The sequence below is a fragment of the Cricetulus griseus genome (genome assembly GCF_003668045.3).
Source record: "Cricetulus griseus strain 17A/GY chromosome 1 unlocalized genomic scaffold, alternate assembly CriGri-PICRH-1.0 chr1_0, whole genome shotgun sequence".
NCBI classification, from domain to species: domain Eukaryota; kingdom Metazoa; phylum Chordata; class Mammalia; order Rodentia; family Cricetidae; genus Cricetulus; species Cricetulus griseus.
The window spans coordinates 64,222,600-64,243,964 of NW_023276806.1; the positions used below are offsets into that span (position 1 = coordinate 64,222,600).

Genomic DNA, 21,365 nt, shown 5'->3' on the forward strand with positions numbered 1-21,365 from the left:
TAAAATAAAGTCAAATAAATTATTTAAAAAAAATAACACAAAACAAAGTAACCGTGAAAACATTATCCTAAGGGGGGAGATAGTCACAAGAGGCTATGCCATGTGACTTGCTATTGTTTCACATTTTGTGATTTCAGTTATTTTCAGCCAGCTGTATTCTCAAAATATTAAATGGGAAAAAAAAATCTAGAAACAAGCAATTTACCAAATTCAAATTAAATAAGTTCACCTCTCTTCTCCCTCTCCTCCCTCTCTCTGTTTTTCGAGGTAGGGTTTCTCTGTGTAACAGCCCTAGCTGTCCTGGATCTAGCTCTGTTAACTAGGTTGGCCTCGAACTCAGAGATCCACCTACCTCTGCCTCCCAAGTGCAGAAGACATTTCTTTAATAACTAGAGTAACAGATGCTTTGGTTTGCATGAGACATGATCCACTTTTTCCCCTAATGATGATTAACAGTGCAACAGTTAGAAGGGTTAGGTTATATGGTAACCCTATCTATAAAAGCTTGCTCTCTTGTCCCAGGCAGTTTTCCCTTATATTTCCTGTCAAGACATTTTGAACATGTAAGTACCTAGTGAATTACTTGTCCATTTCCCCTAAAACAAAAACAAAAAACAAACAAACCCTAAGAACTCCCAGAGACTAAGAAGGTAATAATTTCTTTCTTCTATTTTTTAAATATTCCCCCCCCCCCCCCCCGAGATAGGTTCTCTCTACCTGGCCTTGAATTCACAAAGATCCATGCTTGCTTGATTCTGCCCACCATCCCTTGAGTGCTGGAAGTAAAAGCCTACATCACCACCCTTGGCTGTAATTCATTTTCTTACTTTTGAATCGAACCTATGCACAAGAGGCACTCAAAATCATTTTTTTCCTTGATTTAATTTCTGGCTTCAAAACTGTTTTCTAGGGAATGTAGAGATGGCTCAGCAATTAAGAGCATCAGCAGCTCTCCCAGAGGACCTGAGTTTGATTCCCAGAACCCATTTGGTGGCTCACAACCATCTGTAACTCCAGTACTATGGCTCTCTTCTGACCTCTGTAGGCACAGCATGGGCCTGAAACACAAAATAAATAAATCTAAAACAGTAAAGAACTTGTCTTCTACAAATAGATCCTGAGAAAACGAGCACAGTGTAAAAGAGAGGCTGTGGGACTATTTAGCAATCTTAAAGTCAGGAATCAGCTGAAAGATAATCTACTCTAGGATGATAATGATGATTATTTGGTTTAGTTTTGGATTTTTTGTTTTTCTTCAAGACAGGGTTTCTCTGTGTAACAGGCTGTCCTGGAACTTGCTCTGTAGATCAAGCTGGCCTCTAACTATCAGAGATCCGCCTGCCTCTGCCTCCTGAGTGCTGGGATTAAAGGTGAGTGCCACCACCGCCAGGACTGGTCTACAAGAGCTAGTTCCAGGACAGCCTCCAAAGCCACAGAGAAACCCTGTCTCAAAAAACCAAAATGGGCATGGGTCCAGATCATGAAGGTCCTCTACACTCTAGAGTGTGTGTTTACATATATATGTATAGGGCCAGGGGTGTATCACATACAGGGAGTAGTTGTCTTCTTTTATTTTAGAAAGGGTCTCTTTGTTCTTAACCACTGTGAACCTACATGTTCCTGAGAAGTCTCCTGGTGTTTTGCAGATGAATAAACTGGGCTTCATGGGACTGGTGAAGAGGCTTGTAAATTGTCAACAAAAAAAATTTCATTTCTAGCCGGGTGGTGGTAGCATATGACTTTAATCACTTGGGAGGCAGAGGCAGACAAATCTCAGTGAGTTCCAAGGCCAGCCTGGTTTACAAAGCTAATTCCAGTACAGCCAGGACTATTACACAGAGAAACCCTGTCTCCAAAACCAAAAAACAACAACAACAAACATTCATTTTTCTGAACAGCAATACTATTCAAAGAGGTCTGCAGACTATTGCTGGTCTGTAGAGTGTAACTATTCCACAATAAATACATGAATCAACATATATATGCTTTTTATGATAATTAGGCCATAGTCTGCTTGCTGAATCTCTCAATACTAAAAAATAACTAGGCTTGAGTTTTATGTATCTGTTTTGCTTTCATAATAATCCACCCAAATTGAATAATAACATGAATCCACACCATGCTAGAAAACAAAACAAAACAAGACAAAAAACAAAAACTGGTTTTCACAACTGTGGACAATGTTGGGTATTAAATGCTGGGATTAAAGGTGTGCACCACCATCACCCAGCTTCCTGTACTTTAATATTTGTACACATCACATGTGTACATATTTGTACATAATCACATGTGCGATTATGCACATACCATGTGTGTGTAAGTGGAAGTCAAAGGAAAACCCGAGGGAGTCACTTCTTTCTTTCCACTGCATCGTTTAGGATATTAAACTTATGTAGTCAGGTTTGGTAGTAAGAATCTTTAGCCACGGAGCCAACTTGTCAGGCCCTCCCACTTTAAAGCAACATTTATTTAAAATGTCACTTTAGACCACCTACATCTGAAATAAAAGGTAAAAAGAGTTTCTTGGGCCCACTTTATAGCAGCAAAAATTATCTTGGGGTGGGGCTCAGGCACCATCATTTTACCAGTTTTTCCTACTAAAATTACTCTGTGTCTTAAAACATTTATTTGTACAGGTAGGTGTTTTGCCTGCGTGTAATCTGTGCACCACTGTGTGCCTGGTGTTCTTGGAGGTCAGAAGGGGGCACCAGATCCCCTGGAACTGGAGGTATAGACAGTTATGAGCCCCCGTGTGATTGTTGGGAATCAAACACAGGTCCTGTAAGGGAGAGCAGCAGGTGCTCTTATCTGCAGAACCATTTCTCCAGCCCTCAGTTTGGTTTTTATAGAGGATGGGGGTGGAGGTCTGTCTATGCAGCTCAAGTTGAACTAGAACTTCCTATAAAATCCAACCTAATTTTGAATTCTCCATTTTTAGATTTCAGCCCCTTAAATGTTGTGATTACAGGGATAAACCACAATGTTCAGCTTCTCCAAATAATTATTAGTTTAATCATTAAACTAATTCCACAAAAGAAACAGACAAGTAGCTGAATTGTATAAAAATAAAAGGTCTCCCCCAGGATGGCCTGGAAATTGTGATTCTCCTGTCTCAGACTCCTAATATCACATGCAGATAAATATATTTTTTAAAGATTTATTTATTATGAATACAGTGTTCTGCCTGAACACCAGAAGAGGGCACAAGATCTCATTACAGATGGTTGTGTGAGCCACAATGTGGTTGCTGGGAATTGAACTCAGGACCTCCGTCCGGAAGAGCAGCCAGTGCTCTTAACTTCTGAGCCATGTCTCCAGCCCCTAAATATTATTTTTAAATAAAAACAAGAAATTTGTCGTATTTCATAGCAGGAAACTAATAACAATGAGCACTAGGTAAGAAAAATCATAGAATTCTTCAGCCTACTCCTGGAAGTAACTTTCTTCTAATACATATCCAAGAAAGACTTCTCAGATAAAGTGCCAAGTGACATGTTGCCACAGTAAGATGCAAGAAAGCACACTCTATCAATAAGAAAAGTAGCAGGTATGTGACTGAGGACAACAGGGACAAGGAAGAGAGAAGGGATCAACATTTGAGCAAATGCTAGAATGGACTAAGAAGCACATACACAAAAAAAAATCATTTCATTTCATTCTCATATTCCGATGGAGTTCAAATTATTCTCACTGTATGAAAATGTGACTTAAAAAAAAAACAAAACCCTCCTGACCTAAGAGCACACAACAAAGAGTGATGAGTAAGTATAGCTTGTATGTACTTCTAACAACTAGAACACCATCCCTGCTCTCCCCCACATCAAGACTGTAAATGGGTTTCAACTCTATTCATGTTAAAGACGATGCTCTTCTGTACATTCTGCTTTGACAGTAAAAAATTTTCCTTTGCTATAGATATAACATATGAAGGCAGCAATGTACATTATAAACCATACATCCCTCAAATTTACTCTCATAATCAGACTCATAATGCCAGGGACTTGAAAATTGTAGTCTTTGGGAAAATATGCTAGAAAGTGGTTGTGATAGGGAAAAGGAAATCATTTAAATCTTAGAAAGTCTCATACACAAAAGAACCCATTCTCAGCCGGGTGGTAGCGGCGCATGCCTCAGGAGGCAGAGACAGGCAGATCTCTGTGACTCAGAGGCCAGCCTGGTCTACAGAGCGAATTCCAGGACAGCCAGGACTATTACATGAAAACCTTGTCTCAAAAACCAAAACCCAAAAATAAACAAGCAAACAAAAAACTCCCATTCATTTCCTTTCTCTGTCCTCCTTCCATCCCACCTCCACCCTATCCCTCTTTCCTTCCATGTGAAGCCCTGAACTAATTTCAACCAAGAGGTAACCAAGAGGCCAACAAGCAGACTGTCACTAGATGGAGTTTTTAAGCATGTTTTTAAAAGATATTTGTTATTCAGTCTTGGACTGAGTTATTATAAAGTTTTTAAAAAGTTCTCGGGGGCTGGAGAGATGGCTCAGCGGTTAAGAACACTGACTGTTCTTCCAGAGGTCCTGAGTTCAATTCCCAGCAACCACATGGTGGCTCACAACCACCCTGAATGAGATCTGGTGCCCTCTGCTGGCAAGCAGGCAGAAGACTGTATACATAATAAATAAATAAAAAAGTTCTCTAGAATAAACTAGGACTGGTGACAGTGACACATGCCTATAATCCCAGCATTTGGGAGGCAAGGCCAGAGTCAGGAGGATTGCTGCAAATTCCAGCCCAGCCAGGCTTACTTAGTGATACCCTGGTCTCTAAAGAATGAATGAATAAACAACAAAAGGATCAGCCAGATACACACACACACACACACACACACACACACACACACACACACACACACAATTTTAGCCGGGCATTGGTGACACATGCTTTTAATCCCAGCACTGGGGAGGCAGAGGCAGGCAGATCTCTGTCAGTTTGAGGCCAGCCTAGTCTACAGAGCGAATGCCAGGACAGCCTCCAAAGCAATACAGAGAAACCCTGGGGGGGGGGGGACAACAACAAAATTTTAAGAGTTGGAGAAGTGGCACAGTGATTAGAGGGCCCAATTCACTTCCCATATCAGGTGGCCAAGTCTGATGGCTCACAACTGCCTTTAACTCTGGAGGATGATGATCCAATACCTTCTTTGGGCCTCCAGACACCAGCACATACATAATGGCATACACTCACTCAAATACACAGACATTTTTTTTTTTTTTGAGACAGGGTTTCTCTGTGTGAGTTCCAGGACAGCCAGGACCACACAGAGAAACTCTGTCTCAAAAACCAAGTGCCAGCATTCATTCTGAGCTCTGTTTTTATATGTGGGTGTATAAGCATGCTTGTGCTTGTGTGCATGTGAAAATAAAAGGACAACTTCAGGTGTCATTCCTTGGATGTTATTCACCATGCTTCTTGAGACAATCTCTCACTGGCCTGGAGCTGGCCAAGTAGGCTAGGCGGGCCGGCCAGCAAGCCCCAGGAATCCACCTGTCCTTGTCTCCCAGTGCTAGGGTTTCTAGTGGGAACTACCATGCCCAGCATTTTAACATGTGTCCTGGAGACTGAAGTCAGATCCTCTTACAGACTGAGCTATTATCCAAACTTCCAGGTAAAGAACTTGGGTATGGATCAGCTGCAGAGAATTTGCAAGCTCCAAGAGTTGATTCCTAGCACATACACATCCAAGAGTTGATTCCTAGCACATACACATAAACACGTACACAACACACACACACACACACACACACACACACACGCACACACGCACGCACGCACGCACGCACGCACACAGAGAGAGAGAGAGAGAGACAGAGACAGAGAGATACAGAGAGAGAGACAGAGAGAACAAAACCCTTGAATTAAATAAAAGACCATGTTTCTACAAAACCAGAAACAATGTATTTTTCATGTCCTGGCAAAGACTACAGAACAATGGAAAACCATCCTACACTGTTTCCCACCTACCCTAATGCAGAGCAGATAGCTGAGCTCCTTCCAAGCTAACTAATGTTCCACATTGCCAACCATTGCCAGCAATTAACTATGTACTTCCCAGGAATATAACCTCTCCATTTCATTTCCCTAAAGGAACTTAAACATACACAAACAAAACTGCAGAACAAATTCCTCAAATGGAACTATAAAAGCCCCTAACAGAAAGTAAACTAGAGAAAGAACAAGTGTCATTTCAGAGTCTACAAGGAATGAAATTATCTCTAAATGTACCATTTTAATGAGATGACTTTAGAGGTTGCTTCTATACCATCCTAGAAGTAGTAATCTCTGGAACTTAGCAATTGTCAGAGTGGAATATTGACAATCCCCTGAGAAAAACATGGTACCAAAATGTGGGTCTATGAGTGCTACTGTTTCTCATTAAGAAGAGATTTACTCAACAAGGAAACAGAAGAAATCACCCTGGTTTCTTTACAAGATAATAATACAAAGGACATAATCCTAAAGTGTTGCTTAAATTGCAATTGGCAAGGAGCTGGGCATGGTGGCTCATGCCTGTAAACCTAGCACTGGGGAGGCTAAAACAAGGGGACTGGTGTTAAGTTCTTGGCCAGCCTAGACTACATAAGTGAGTTCCAGAATAAGCTGTGTCTCAAAAACACAACATAACACCATTACTTGGCAATGATATTGTGGTGGCTTGAATTAAGAATGGCCTCCACTTAAAAAAAAAGGGGGGGGGGTTGGAGAGATGGCTCAGTGGTTAAGAGCACTGACTGCTCTTCCAGAGGACCTGGATTCAGTTCCCAGCCCCCACATGGCAGCTCACAACTGTCTGTAACTCTAAGATCTGACACCCTCACACAGACATACATGCAGGCAGAACACCAATGTATATAAAATAAGAATAATTAAGAAAAAAAGAATGGTCCCCAGAGGCTCATAGATTTGAATTCTTGGTTCACCAGGATATGAGACTATTTGAAAGGATTAGGGGGTGTGGCCTTGTTGGAGGAAAAGTGTCAATGGTGATGGACTTTGAGGTTTCAGAAGCCCAAACTAGGCCCAGCAGATCTCTCTTCCTGCTGCCTGCAGATCTAGATGTAGAAATGTCAAGCCACTTCTACAGCACCATGACTACCTGCATGCCTCCATCCTTCCTGTCCCTGCCATTATGACAACGGACTAACACTCTGAACTGTAACCCAGCCCATGGTGTCTCTTCTTAACAATGAAACAGTACTAAGACATATATCAACCAAGATAAGCTGAATTGCAGTTCAGTGATACAGTACATACATATCTAGTACCTTGGTTTTGATTCTTGGCACAATAGAAGGGAGAAAAAGGAGGAAAAGAGATTTGACAAACCTGAAAAAAATAACCTGGCACAAGTATGGAAGATACTGACAGATTGCTACAAATATCACTGGAGTTGCTATAAGGTATCAAGCTTAAGTGCTAATTCTAAAGAGAAGTACAATTTATTAACTCTCTTTTGAAAGAAATAGTACTTCTCCAAAATTAAGTGGACATATTAGAAGCTGTTTTAGAATCAATTTGTCTTAGGTTCTTATGAAGAATATCAATGGTCCTATTTAAACTGAAGCACACAGAAAATAATGGTTCCTTTTTCACAAAAACCTACTCCCTACCCCAGCTCCTCTTTTTTCCCCACTACATATATTTGCTTGAACTGAGTATGGATCAAATACCCATATCTGGACAACTAACACCAAGTCATTAAGAGTCTTTAGAGGTTTTTACTTTTAATTACATGTATATGCCTGTATCTATGTGGATATGTGTGTGTGTGAATCTAAGTGCCCAGGAAAGCCAGAACAGGGCATTACATACCCTTGAGCTGGAGCTACAGCAGACTGTGAAGCACTTCCAAGGGTGCTAGGAACTGAACTCAAGCCCTCTGGGAGAGCAGTACATGCTTGTAACCACTGAGCTGTCTCTCCAGATCCCTAAATGGCTATATGACTTCAGGGAGAAAATAATTATTCAGAGTATTACCAGAAAGAACATCAAAACCTTAAAGAAGGACAGAACAGCTTCTCAGTGTTTTTTTTTTTTCTTGCTGTTTCAATTTAGTAAAACTAAGATTTCTCTTGAGACTTTTTGTTTAATTTTTTTCTCCTGCCCCTCCCCCAGGTCCTCTTTCAAGGTTTTTAATATTTCATTATAATGTATTACCTAGCCTCCATTTAACTCTCCTAACCAAACTTATCTGTCCCAATCTTCTGTAAGGCAGCCTATATTTGCATATACTACCACCCATGACCCCTTAAAATTCTTCTACATAAACACCATCTGATAAAACACAATCCTAATAAGATGTATAATCACCCAATTTTTTTAATGATGCTGCTGCTCACTGCCTATATCATAATTAACTTTCTGAGCCAACAAGATGGTTCAGTAGGGAAAAGGTACTTGGGACTAGCTTGGTGAGTCCCAGGACTCATGTGGTAGGAGAAAACAACTCAGCATGCTGTCCTCTCCTCCAACGTTAAAACACAAAACAGCAACCAAACTCTCCATTAAAACTCCATAAAATCTAGCCGGGTGGTGGTGGCACACTCCTTTAATCCCAGCAATCAGAAGGCAGAGGCAGGCAGATCTCTGTGAGTTCGAGGCCAGCCTGGTCTACAAGAGCTAGTTCCAGGGCAGACTCCAAAGCCACAGAGAAACCCTGTCCCGAGGGGAAAAAAAAAATAAAAAACACTCCATAAAATCTAAAGGAAAAATACGATAAGGAGATGATGGGACAGACTTAGAAGACTTCCTAGGGGCGACCTTACCATCCCCAAGGAGCAGATGTGAGGAGGGGTAGGGGTGGGGAGAGGAGGGAGAACTGGGATTAGAATGTAAAATAAATAAATAAATAAATAACAAATTTTAAAAAATAGACAACTGGAAAAAAATCCAGGCCATTCCGGTAAGCTCTAATGCCAGAAACACATGGTTCCCAGGATCAGCAGAAAATTCAATGTAAAAGTAACTGGCATCTATAGATTACTGTATGGAAAAACAAAGTAACGGGATGACTCAACCTGGGCAATTATGAAAAAAATACTTTGGTTTTGGTTTTCAAGACAGGGTTTCTCTAAGTAGCCCTGGCAATTCTCAGCCTCAGAGAACTGCCTGCCTCTGCCTCCCAAGTGCTAGAATTAAAGGTATATCCCACCACTGCCAGTGAAATACTTCTTTCTTGTTTGAGCCATGGCATTTTTGGATCTCTGGTTTCAGGGTCTCTTTAAAATAATATTCAAAGGTCAAAGAAAAGTAGCACTCAGCTGTAACCATGGTACCTGAGAGGTGGAGGTAAGTACATCAGGAGTTCAAAGTCAGCCCTAACTATATAGTAAGTTCAAGGACAGCTAGAGCTACATCAGACCCTATCTCCTGACACTCCTAACTCTTCTCAACAAATCAAAGAAAGAACACTCTATTCAAAGGCTGGGGCTAGAGTTCAGCAACAGAGCACATGCTCAGGAGTTTAGCACTAAGTTGATCCAAACCCCGCCTTCTCAGAGAATTTCCAACAAAGAAAAGGCCTCCAAAAGCCCAGTTCCACATTCTTGATGGCTGGCTGCTCTTCCCTTGAAGTTGCCAGCAGCCCAAGACCTGGCCTAAAGCATACCATACTTGGGCACAAGCCCAGCTTATGGAGGACACGTCATCACCCCTCATCTACAGGGTATTTAAACTCCCTGCTTTAGTTTAGACACATGATTTCTTAAGCTCCCTCTCCAGCCTCAATCTCTGGGAGCTGGAGGACTCACCCAGGAATTGCTTTGCTCAAAATAAACCTGTTTTCTTACTTTTTCAACTCAACTTGATCTGCCTTACTATGTTGGTGGAAAAACCTACTATTGAGGTATGGAAAACCTATTAGTAAGTGCTTGGTTCCATGCACCATCCCCACCACACACACACACACACACACACACACACACACACACACACACCCTCAACATGATTCAAAGTAGTAACAGTAAAGCCACACACACACACACACACACACACACACACACACACACACACCCTCAACATGATTCAAAGTAGTAACAGTAAAGCCACACACACACACACACACACACACACACACACACACACACACACACACACACAGACACCCTCAACATGATTCAAAGTAGTAACAGTAAAGCCACACACACACACACACACACACACACACACACACACACACACCCTCAACATGATTCAAAGTAGTAACAGTAAAGCCACACACAACACTTTAGTTACTGATACATGGTGTGGTAGCTTGAAAAGGTATGGCCCCCTTAGATTCGTGTGTGTGAATGTCTGGCACTTACTGAGTGGCACTATTAGATGTGACCTTGTTAGAGGAAGTATATCACTGTGGAGGTGGGCTTTGAGGTCTTAGGTGCTCAAGGTAGGTTTCATGACAGTTGCTTCTGCTGCCTGTGGAACAAGATGTAGAAACCTCAACTCGTTCTCCAGCACCATGTCTGCCTTCATGCTGCCACCAAGTTAATGAATTAAACCTCTGAAACTGTAAGCCAGCCATACTTAAATGTTTTCCTTTGTAAGAGTTATCACAGTCATGGTGTCTCTTCACAGCAATAGAGACTCTAAGACACACAGCATAGAATGATGGGCCACAACCATTGTATAAGAGATTATAATGGATCTGCCAGGCATGGTGGCAAACACCTGTTAATACCAACTACTTGGGAGGAAAGAGCACAAGGATCACTTGAGCCCAAGAGTTCAAGGTCAACCTGGGAAAAGTAATGAGACCACCACTAAGGGGGGGGGGGGCAAACAAACAAAAAACAATGAGGGTCATTGAGATGATTTATACAGTAAAGATTCTTGCCAGGGAAGCCTGATTGACAATGACCTGTGCTCAATCCCCAGAATCCATGTAAAAATACAAAACAAAAGAACTGAGTCCATAAAATTGTCCTCTGACCTCCGCACAAATGCTACTGTATACGCACACAAACATACCATACACAAACACACAAAACCAATAATAAAAGGAGCTGGAGAAATGATTCAGTGGTTAAGATCACTTTCTGCTCTTGCAGGGGACCCAGGTTTGGTTCCCATCTACATGGTGGTTTCCATCTGATCTGCCTTAACTCCAGTTCCATGAAATCTGACATCCTCTTTTGACCTCCACAGGCACCAGTCAAAAACGTGGTGAGAATACAAACATGCAGGCAAAACATTCATACACAAAAATAAGCAAATTTAAAATAATAAACATTTTAAAAATTACAACAGCAGACATGTACGCATACATTATACATTTTTTTTTTGTCATAACACTTGGGAGATATAAACAGGAGGAGTTAAAGGCCATATGAGGTGTGTATGGAGGGAGTGGCAGTTGGAGAGATGGATCAGCAGTTAAGAGCAGTGGCTGCTCTTGGTTTAATTCTCAGTGCCACCATGGTGGTTTACAACCATCAGTTAACTCCATCCAGTTCCAGGGGATCCTGGTACACATACATGCGGGCAGGAAAAACATTCATACACATAAAGTAAAATAAATAAATCTTAAAAAAAAAAAAGTAACTTAAAACATCAAGGAACACCCCTACACTCTAGGCTAGATAGAGACATGGCTCTGTACTTGTGTCTGGCATGTACAAGGCCCTAGAGTCAATTCCCAGCACCAGGAGACCCACTAATAGATTCTGTTTGTATGCTATAGCAACATAACCAGAAAGTTAGAAAAAGAATCAAATAGAATTTTTTTTGGTTTTTTCTTTCTTTCTTTTTAAGTAATTTAGATATTTTTCAGGCAGTTGTTGGCTCATGCCTTTAATGGAAACACTCGGGAGGCAGGGGCAGATGGGTCTCTCTGAATTCAAGGCCAGCCTACAGAATGAAATCCAGGCTCCAGAGCTACACAGAGAAACCCTGTCTCTCTCTCTCTCACACACACACACACAAAAAAAAAAAAAAAAAAAAAAAAAAAAGATAAAAATTTTTATTTTCTTTGCGATGGTGTTTTGCCTGTATGTATGTCTGTGTGAGGGTATCAGATCTTGGGAGTTATAGACAGTTGTTAGCTGCCATGTGAGTGCTGGGAACTGAACCCACTGAGCCATCTCTCCAGCCCCTTGTTTTGGTTTTTCAAGCAGGGTTTCTCTGTGTAGCCCAGGCTGTCCTGGAACTCACTCTGTAGACCAGGTTTGCTTCAAAGTCAGAGACCTGCCTGCCTCTGCCTCCTGAGTTTTGAGATTAAAGACATGTGCCACCAGGCCAGGCATCTACTAGATCTTTAAAGACTGATAAACAGTAGTAATTCTCAAATTGTTCCATAAAATAGAAAAGAAGCCATTGTTCAAAACCAGTACTATCCTGATACCAATACTAGAAGCTTAACCAAAAAGGAAGGGAGGGAGAGAAGGAGGGGGGAAAAAAGTACCTATCTACAAGTCAAAGAGATGGCTCAGTGGATAAAGATGCTTGCTGTCCAGCCTGATGACTAAGTTTGATCCCCAGGGACCCAAGGAGAGAACTAAGTCTTCTGAGTTATCTTCTGACCTCCACACATATGCAATAGAACTTGGGAGAATGAGCTCTAGCAAATTGGGGTGGGAGAATAACTAAATGGACAGCCCAGGGAATGAGCAGGCAGCCATTCTAGTCAATCCTGTGCTAAAATCCTAACAGTTTAAGCTCAGACGAGGCATGTAAGTCTGTGGTGGAGTTCTTACCTACCATGCACAAAGCCCTGTTTGATCTCCAATACTAACAAAAAGCAAAAGAGGTTGGGTACTAAAAAGTACAACTTCACATTACCTTCCTAACAAAAGAAAAGATGTTTATGCCAAAACTCAAGACACCAAACAGACATTTATTTAAATCTGTGGCAAGAACAGAGATTTGTAAAATCAGACCCAGTAGTACATACCTGTAATCCCAATATTTGAAAGACAGAAGCAAAAGGATCACAAATTCAAGTCCAGCCTAGGAAACATAGTGAGTTTGAGGTTAGCCTAGGCTACAAAGTGATGAGACCTTTACCTGGGGGCAGGGGGTGATTTTTATTTATTTATTTATTTATTTATTTATTTATTTATGCAAAAAGGTACAAGAGTTCTCACTCAATTAAGGAGTTCCTGCACAGCAATCTAACAAACCCTTATTACAAGATAAACCAGTTTAAGTTTCCTCCCACTCTAAAAGTCTCCCAATCCTTGTATATCAGTGCCATTATTCTGAAAAATTAGATGGGAACAATAATAAACTCACATAAAAACCAACTGTAATACTGTAACCTTTTTGTTTACTAACATATTTTCTCATTTCCAAACACAAAGCTACTTCATACCTACCACATCTAGGAAGAAAACACATGTAGAGCATAAGCAAAAGAGTAACGAACTAAATGACAGAACTATAATTTTTAAATGTAGATCTTACAGTCAGAGAAAGATAAGTTCATTTCAAATGTATTCCAAAGTTGGAACACTGAAATGTTCAGATGCTTAGGACAATTTCAAATTTATCCTTCCTTATACATACTGTATTTCCTTGTGTATAATCCAATAGCAGACAGCAAAATCACCATGTTAAATAAAAGATTTTTAAAAAATTCAAAAGAATAGCTTATAGATATTAATGGCTTTATAATCTGGTTTTTTTACTTCTTGATTAAGTGCAATCCCTTTCACCCACCCCTCCAGGAACCTATGGGAATTCTTAATTAAAACAGTACCAATCCCCAAAAGTATCTGAACAAATTATACCTATTCAATCTCAAAAGCTAATTTCTCTTGTAGTTATGACCTTCTCAAGTAAAAACTCTGAATAAGAGCCGAAAGAGGTCCAGAACAAACTGTCTCACCCTTATTCCCCCTCCCCCCTTTTTTGTTTTTAGTTTTGTTTTATCTTTTAAGACACCATATTTCTGTGTAACAGCTCTGGCTGCCCTGGAACTCCCTTTATAGATCAAGCTGGCCTTGAACTCACTGAGATTCTCCTGCCTCTGCCTCTGCCTCCTGAATGCTGGGATTAAAAACATGCACCACCACTGACCAGTTCTGCTTCACATTCTTAAAGTTACTACTGCCCCCATGAATATATGGTTACTACTATCTGTACACATTCTCTGTCATTTGCTGTAACACAAATATCTGCTGTTTTAAGACACAAAGAAAACATGAATGTGTGCATGTGTGTCAAAAAGCTATCTTTCTATGCTCTAATCCTCCTCCATCTCCTTTCCCACAGCACAAGCAAGCAGAGATGATGTACACGTCCTTATAAGAACCTGTGATTTCCTAGACTGCAGGCCTTTCCTTTTGTGTTCTGTATATGCTCTCTCTCTCTCTCTCTCTCTCTCTCTCTCTCTCTCTCTCTCTCTCACACACACACACACACACACACACACACACACACACACACACACGAGAGCGCGCACATTCTCATTTCTTCTCACAACCCCCTGGCATGATGCCAACACTCAGTCAGCTGGTTGATTCCATTCACAGAGCAGGATTGAAGCTAACATGTAAGGGGGAGTAGCAGGGTAAGGGAAGCTAGACCCATCCTGCTACAGACAAAAGACATTTTTTAAAATGAAAGGGGGGAGGAAGGGGGGAGGAGAAGGAAAGAGCTAAGAAGGGAAGCAGTAGGCTCAAGAGAAAACGAACCTTAACATCATTCTGCTTATAGTATCATCCTCAATACTGGAACCAAAAACCCTTACCTTACCATTCCAGCAAATGGATAAGGCAGAAGGGAAGAGGATCCAAACAGAAAAGATATTTGTATGAGAAATAATTATTCCATAACAGATTTTAAAACCAACAATGTTTTATTACTTCAATTCCACCAGAAATCACAGAGTCAGGAAACTGTTGTGAAGAACTCAAAACAATTGAGTTTCTACTTTTAGATAAAGAAAAGGGTGTGGAGGGGGTGGAAAGACAGTTAAGGTACTTATATAATTTCTACTCTCTCCCCTGCCAAGAAAACTGGAGACAAAAAAGAGAGATATAGAAACATAAAAGGAAGAAAAGAAGAGATGGATTGATTTAGACTGCATGTTTCCTTTCCCTCCTGGTGTGTGAGAGGGTCCCTCATTCTTTCCTATTGTGTGTCTTTCCTATAGTAGGAGAAGCTCTCAGAAGTGGCCCCATGCAAAGCAGCCTCTATGAGAGACCTGCACAAACCTGGTCTCCAATCGGATACAATGCTCTGTCAATCACATGGCACACAGTTATATTAAACAAAAGAAACAGGGGGATGCTTACTTTTACCCATGATGCCTAGCAGGGGTAGGGGGAGCCAGCTGTAGCTGGTTTATAACCTCAGGACATGGGATTATCTCTTAATTTTAAGAAGTCGTTTGTGAAACAAAAGTCAGTTTATTTTTCCACCCTAACTCTCTCCCCCCCCATTATTTTGGCCTACTGCCAGTTTGCTTTCATTCATGAGAGCTAGTTTCCTCTCAAATCATGACGCTTTAACTGTTTAGTTTCCAGAGTCAACATCTAAGGCTACAAAAAACCCCACAAAATCAGTATCAAAGTATGCCCCAATAGAAAACAAAGACACACTATCAACCTCCTTATTTAAGTCCCCCTTAGCACCACCACCCCACTACACCTTAAAGTCAAGATCCTAGATTGCAGGAGTGTGCCCTCAAATCAGACTCAAGCTAATTTTCTTCATCCTTACTTGAAGTACTGTATGTATGACAGGTACTGATAAAAGCAGCTGACATAGTCATCAAACTTAGTTTATTTGAGATAGGGTTTCACTACTTACTAGCTCTGGCTATCCTAAACAATACAATACAAAACAGGCTGGCCTCAAACTCATAAAGATTAGCCTGTCTCTGCCTCTGCCTCTCAGTGCTGGGAATAAATGCACATGAACCACATCAAGCTTAAATTTAAGACAAGGCCATACTGTAGTACAAACTAACCTTGATCTGGCAGCAATCCTCTATCCAGCCTTAGCATCCTGAATGCTAGAATCACATGTGTTAGCCACCACACCTAGCTTCATCAAAATCTTTTTCTCTGAAGCTGTCCTACAGGTAATAGCTGACGCAGGCCTATCAACTGATATCATTTGGGACAATTTAAACCAGAGCTAACACAATCACAGCAAAGTTTTATAGCAAAGTAGTATAAGAGCACATGCACAATCACACTGAGTTTGGGATTGTACTTTTAGCAGAGCTGATGTGACATGTATGTCATAAATGCTAGACAAGTACCCTGCCAATGAGCTATAACCTCATCCCTTTTTGCTTTTGTGTGTGTGTTGGTAGTGGTGTGCTGGAGAGTGAAAACACAAAGCCTTGTACATGTTAAATGCACCTTCAGTTCTGTGAACACTTTAAAAAAAATTTTTTTTGCTTTTAGCTTTTATATTTATTTTTCACATTCCAATTACAATTCCCCCTCCCTCCTATCCTCCCACTCCCTTCACACACACACCCCACCTCCCATCTGCTCCTCGGAGAGGGTAAGGCCTCCTCCCATAGGAAGTGTACTAAGACTGTCCGATCATCTAGTTGAGGCAGGACTAAGGCATCTCTCCATCCCTACACCCTTTCGTCTAGGCTGGGCAAGGTGTCTCTCCATACAGAATGGGCCTCACTAAGTCAGTTTGTGCATTAGTGTTAGATCTTGGACCCACTGCCATTGGACTCATACACTGTCCCAGTCACACCATTGTCACCTATATTAAGGAAGTCTAGTTTGGTCTTATGCAGGTTCCCCATTTGTCAGACCTCAAAGACCTCAATATAAATCCATCTACACTGAATCTCATAGAAGAGAAAGTGGGAAATACATTTGAACGCATAGCACAGGAGACCACTTTGTAAATAGAACACCAGTAGCACAGAATCTGAGAGCAACAATTAATAAATGGGACCTCAAAAATAAAAATAAATGAGACCTCCTGAAACTGAGAAGCTTATATAAAGCAAACAGTCAACAACACAAAATGGCTCCCTACAGAATGGGAAAAGATCTTCACCAACCCTACATCTGACAGAAGGCTAACCTCCAAAATATACAAAGAACTCAAGAAACTAGAAATCAAACTACCAAATAATCCAATTAAAAAATGGAGTACAGATCTAGTAAAGAATTTTCAACAATCTCAATTGGCAGAAAGACACTTAAGGAAATGCTCAACATCCTTAGTCATCAGGGAAATGAAAATCAAAACCACTCTGAGATTCCACCTTACACTGATCAGAATGGCTAAAATAGAAAAATTAAGAGTAACAGAACTGTGTTGTTTTCTGGGATTTTGTTTTTTACTTTTTTGTTATTGTTGTTTGTTTGTTTTGTTATTGTTGTTTGTTTGTTTGTTTGTTTTAAATGGAGTGTGCTGGATGTCTCTACAATTTTGTTCAAATGACTGCAGAACCTGGAAAAGTTGTTGCTGCTATTGATGCATAACATATTGCCATTATTGCTCTTTTTATATAAATATAAATATATATATAAGCTAACTGAAACTTTATGTATAAGTATGTATGTGTGCCTGCATGAATTTGTGTTAAGCCAAAAGACATGGATTCCCTAGGAACTACTGTTACAGGCCACTGTAAGCTACCTACCTGATGTGGGTCCTCTGCAGAACAGTAAGTAACCACTGAACCATCTCTCCAGCACCCCAAGCATATGCTTTAAAAATAGTTTATGCTGGGGCTGGAGAGAGAGCTCAGAGGTTACAAGCACTGGCTGTTCTTACAGAGGACGCAGGCTCAGTTCCCAGCACCCATGTGGCAGCTCATGCAGGCAAAACACCAATGCATATAAATTAAAAAAAAAAAAAAAAGGTCGGGCGATGGTGGTGCACACCTTTAATCAAAGCACTTGGGAAGGAAAGGCAGGTGGATCTCTGTGAGTTCAAGGCCAGCTCAGGAGTGTTGGGATTAAAGACATGCACCACTTTGCTGAAGCTCTCTCCTAGCTGAAAGTGTTTGTTATAAGATCTTTGTCTACCCAGGAACTAAGACTTTTACAAACAGCAACAAGAAAGAAGTGGGGGAGGGTGAGTGGTTTTTTTTTTAAAGACTTTATTTATTTATTATGCATACAACATTCTGCTTCCATGTATATCTGCACACCAGAAGAGGGGGCACCAGATCTCATTACAGATGGTTGTGAGCCACCATGTGGTCTCTGGGAATTGAACTCAGGACCTCTGGAAGAGCAGTCAGTGCTCTTAACCTCTGAGCCATCTCTCCAGCCCTGAGGGTGAGTGTTTTTAATTGATACATACCATCAATATACCACCTCAAGAACCTGCCTCATTTGATTCTTAAAATCAAAAAACAATTACAAGACCTATGAGAAAGTTTCACAAAACTCTTATTATTCCCCAGTAGTAAAGTTCCTAAAATAGTGAGTAAACAGAAAATTATACTCAAGAGGCATTATTTTCTAAATTAATGATTTCCAAAGCAATACATTAAGCTTAAAATTTCAGAAAAACTGGGAAATGATATACACCTATTGATACTGTTTACCTAGCATGTATAAGGAGACCCAGGACTTATCTCAGGAGGGTGGGGGGAGGGTCAGAAAGAGAGAATGACTGATTTGAGTCAGGGTCTCACTATGGAGCCCTGTTTGTTTGAACTCAGTATGCCTGCCTCTGCCTCCGTCTCCCGAGTGCTGAGATTTAAAGGCAGGCACATCACTGCTCCAGTCTTAATTTTCTATTAGTTATGTGGATATGTGCGTATTTGCATGTAGGTTTTTGGACATGCACAGCACCTTGGAGGCCACATTGAGGGTGCCTCGAGTTATAAACCAAACTAGTGTACTCTGCAAAAGTGGTACAATAACATTCTTAACCGCTGGCTATCTCTTCAGCCCCTCAGCAATTCAAACAAACAAAATTCTTCATCTACACCAAGCTAGCTACCAAGTGATTGAGTCTGTTAATCTCAGTCATGACAGGTTACACTCGATAGGTCCCCATCACAGATTTCCAGCCCTACGTACTTCTCTTATTTAAGAAGACAAAAAAGCCAGGCGTTGGTGGCGCATGCCTTTAGTCCCAGCACTCGGGAGGCAGAGGTAGGCAGATCTCTGTGAGTTGAGACCAGACTCGTCTACAAGCTCTAGTTCCAGGACAGCCTCCAAATCAACAGAGAAACCCTGTCTCAAAAAACATAAAATAGTTGGTCACATTCTACTCAATGCTTAATCATTGTATAGGAATAGAGAAATTATACCAGGTGTAATTGTTTCTTTCTTTTCTTTTTTCCTAGTTCTCAGTCAGCTCCACAGGGATTCAAAACGCCTCTCGCCTCCATGGACAACAGCCCTCATGTGCACATTCTCAAACACAAACATATATAAATTAAAAATAAATCTAAACAACAACCTCCCCTAACAACAAAAACCCAACTCAACCCAAACATCTGAATGTTCTAGTGCTTGTTTATCATCAACTAAGTACCACCTAAGAAAAGGAATTAAAAAGGTACTTTTAGTAGTCACATTATTACCACATCTTTTTTTTGTTTTGGTTTTTCCAGACAGGGTTTCCCTGTGGCTTTGGAGGCTGTCCTGCAACTAGCTCTTGTAGACCAGGCTGGTCTCAAACTCCATCTGCCTCTGCCTCCCGAGTGCTGGGACAAAAGGCGTGCTCCACCACAGCCCAGCCTGAGTACAACTTCTTGAGTTCTATGTGAACACCTTGAATTAGAGCTTCAGACATTGTACTCTACACCTAACCTATCTCAATTTTCACTTGTGAAGTGTAGTGATATTTATGATTTATTAAAGCTTGCCTGGGGATTCAGAAAGCAAAGTCAGTCATAAGCCATAGAAACCAGACACACACCTTTAATCCTTAAGAGTTAGACAGATTTCTCTGAGTCCAAGGCCACCCAGATATACACAAAATTGATCCAGTCCTAAAGAGAAACATTTCACACAGATGACCACCAGTAGGCCAAGACCACATGGAGATACACAGATTAATAGAAATGGGTTAATAGTTAAGAGAGAGCTAGCCAGTAAGAAGCCTAAGCCAACAGCCAAACAGTTTATAATTAATATAAACCTCTGTGTGTTTATTTGGGACTGAACAGCTGCAGGGACTGGGCAGATGAGAAACTTCTATCTACACTATCCTCTGATGTAGTGGACAGCATGCATGAAGACAGACAGACAGACAGACAGACAGACAGACACACACACACACACACACACACACACACACACACACACACACGTACGTCACAAGATAAACTCACAAGGCCTAGCGGCATAAGCCTGTCCTCTTAGCAACTTGAGAGACTGAAAGTAGGAGAATCACAGATTAAGGGCCTGCCTAGGCTATAGAATGAATTCAAGGCCAGTCTATGTAACTTACTGAGGCGCTGGGAGGGAGGGAGGGACGGAGGGAGGGAAGAAGGGGTCAAGGTCAAAGGTCACTGATAATGACATTTGCCTAGTATGAATGAGGCACTGGTACATATGCAGTACCAGAGAAAATAAATAAAAACTTATGCTACTAAATTTGTGTGCATTCAAAATATGCTTTTAAAAATATTTATCACTAAAATTCATTATAAAGAATGATAATTTTGAAACTTGATATTTGGTATATGAAAATTATATTATTCTAAATTTGGATATGTAATTGAAAGTTTTTTAAAGCATAAAGTTAAAAAAAGCCGTGTGTGTGTGTGTGTGTGTGTGTGTGTGTGTGTGTGTGTGTGTGTGTGTGTGTGGTGTGTCATACTATCTGTAAAAAGATTCCAAAACAGAAATATTCTGCCTCCACAAAGGTGTCTTTTTTCCCCCACTGTAAACCTATGTTCAGGTTGTGAATTTTCTACCCATATAAACACCTATCAAAAACTGAGTAAGAATGCTGGAGAGATAGCTGATCTTCCAGAGAATCTGGATTCAATTCCTAGCACCCACAGGCAACTCATAACCATCTGTAACTCCAGTTGCAGGGAATTCAATGCCCTCTTTCTGGTCCCTGCAGCCACCAGGCACACAGTAGTACACAGACATACAGGCAGAAAAAAATTCCCATATATGTAAAATAAAAAACATTTTACATACATGCACACGCATGCAGCACGCACGCACGCACTTTCACTTACTTTAACTGAGTAAAGTAGAGGTACGTGGAACACTGAGTTACAAATAAGCCTGGTCTACATAGTGAGCTCCAGGCCAGCAAAGGCTACACAGTGAAACCCACCTCAACACAAACAATTAGGGTTGGGTAAACTGCTCGAAGAGCAATATACTTGCCCCATAACTGTTGTGAGATGATCTTTTTGTACACCCTGAAGATGTGTCTCTGCCTACGGCACCTTCTGATTGGTTTAATAAAGAGCTGAATGGCCAGAGGCTA

The 21,365-nt window shown here is 40.9% G+C and overlaps 1 protein-coding gene across 3 annotated transcripts in view; it reads right to left on the reverse strand.

Annotated features, from left to right (window-relative positions):
* The window catches only part of Gatad2b (GATA zinc finger domain containing 2B), a 68,002-nt gene that overhangs the window by 25,897 nt on the left and 20,740 nt on the right, over positions 1-21,365 (reverse strand). Inside the window, exon 1 of one of the 3 annotated variants that reach the window (XM_035452027.1) lies at positions 12,904-12,922. The exons of the other annotated variants lie outside the window; for them this stretch is intronic. The gene's annotated coding sequence lies outside the window, so the exon portion shown is untranslated. Of the gene's footprint in view, positions 1-12,903; positions 12,923-21,365 lie in introns of those variants that run through there. 3 annotated transcript variants of the gene reach the window in all.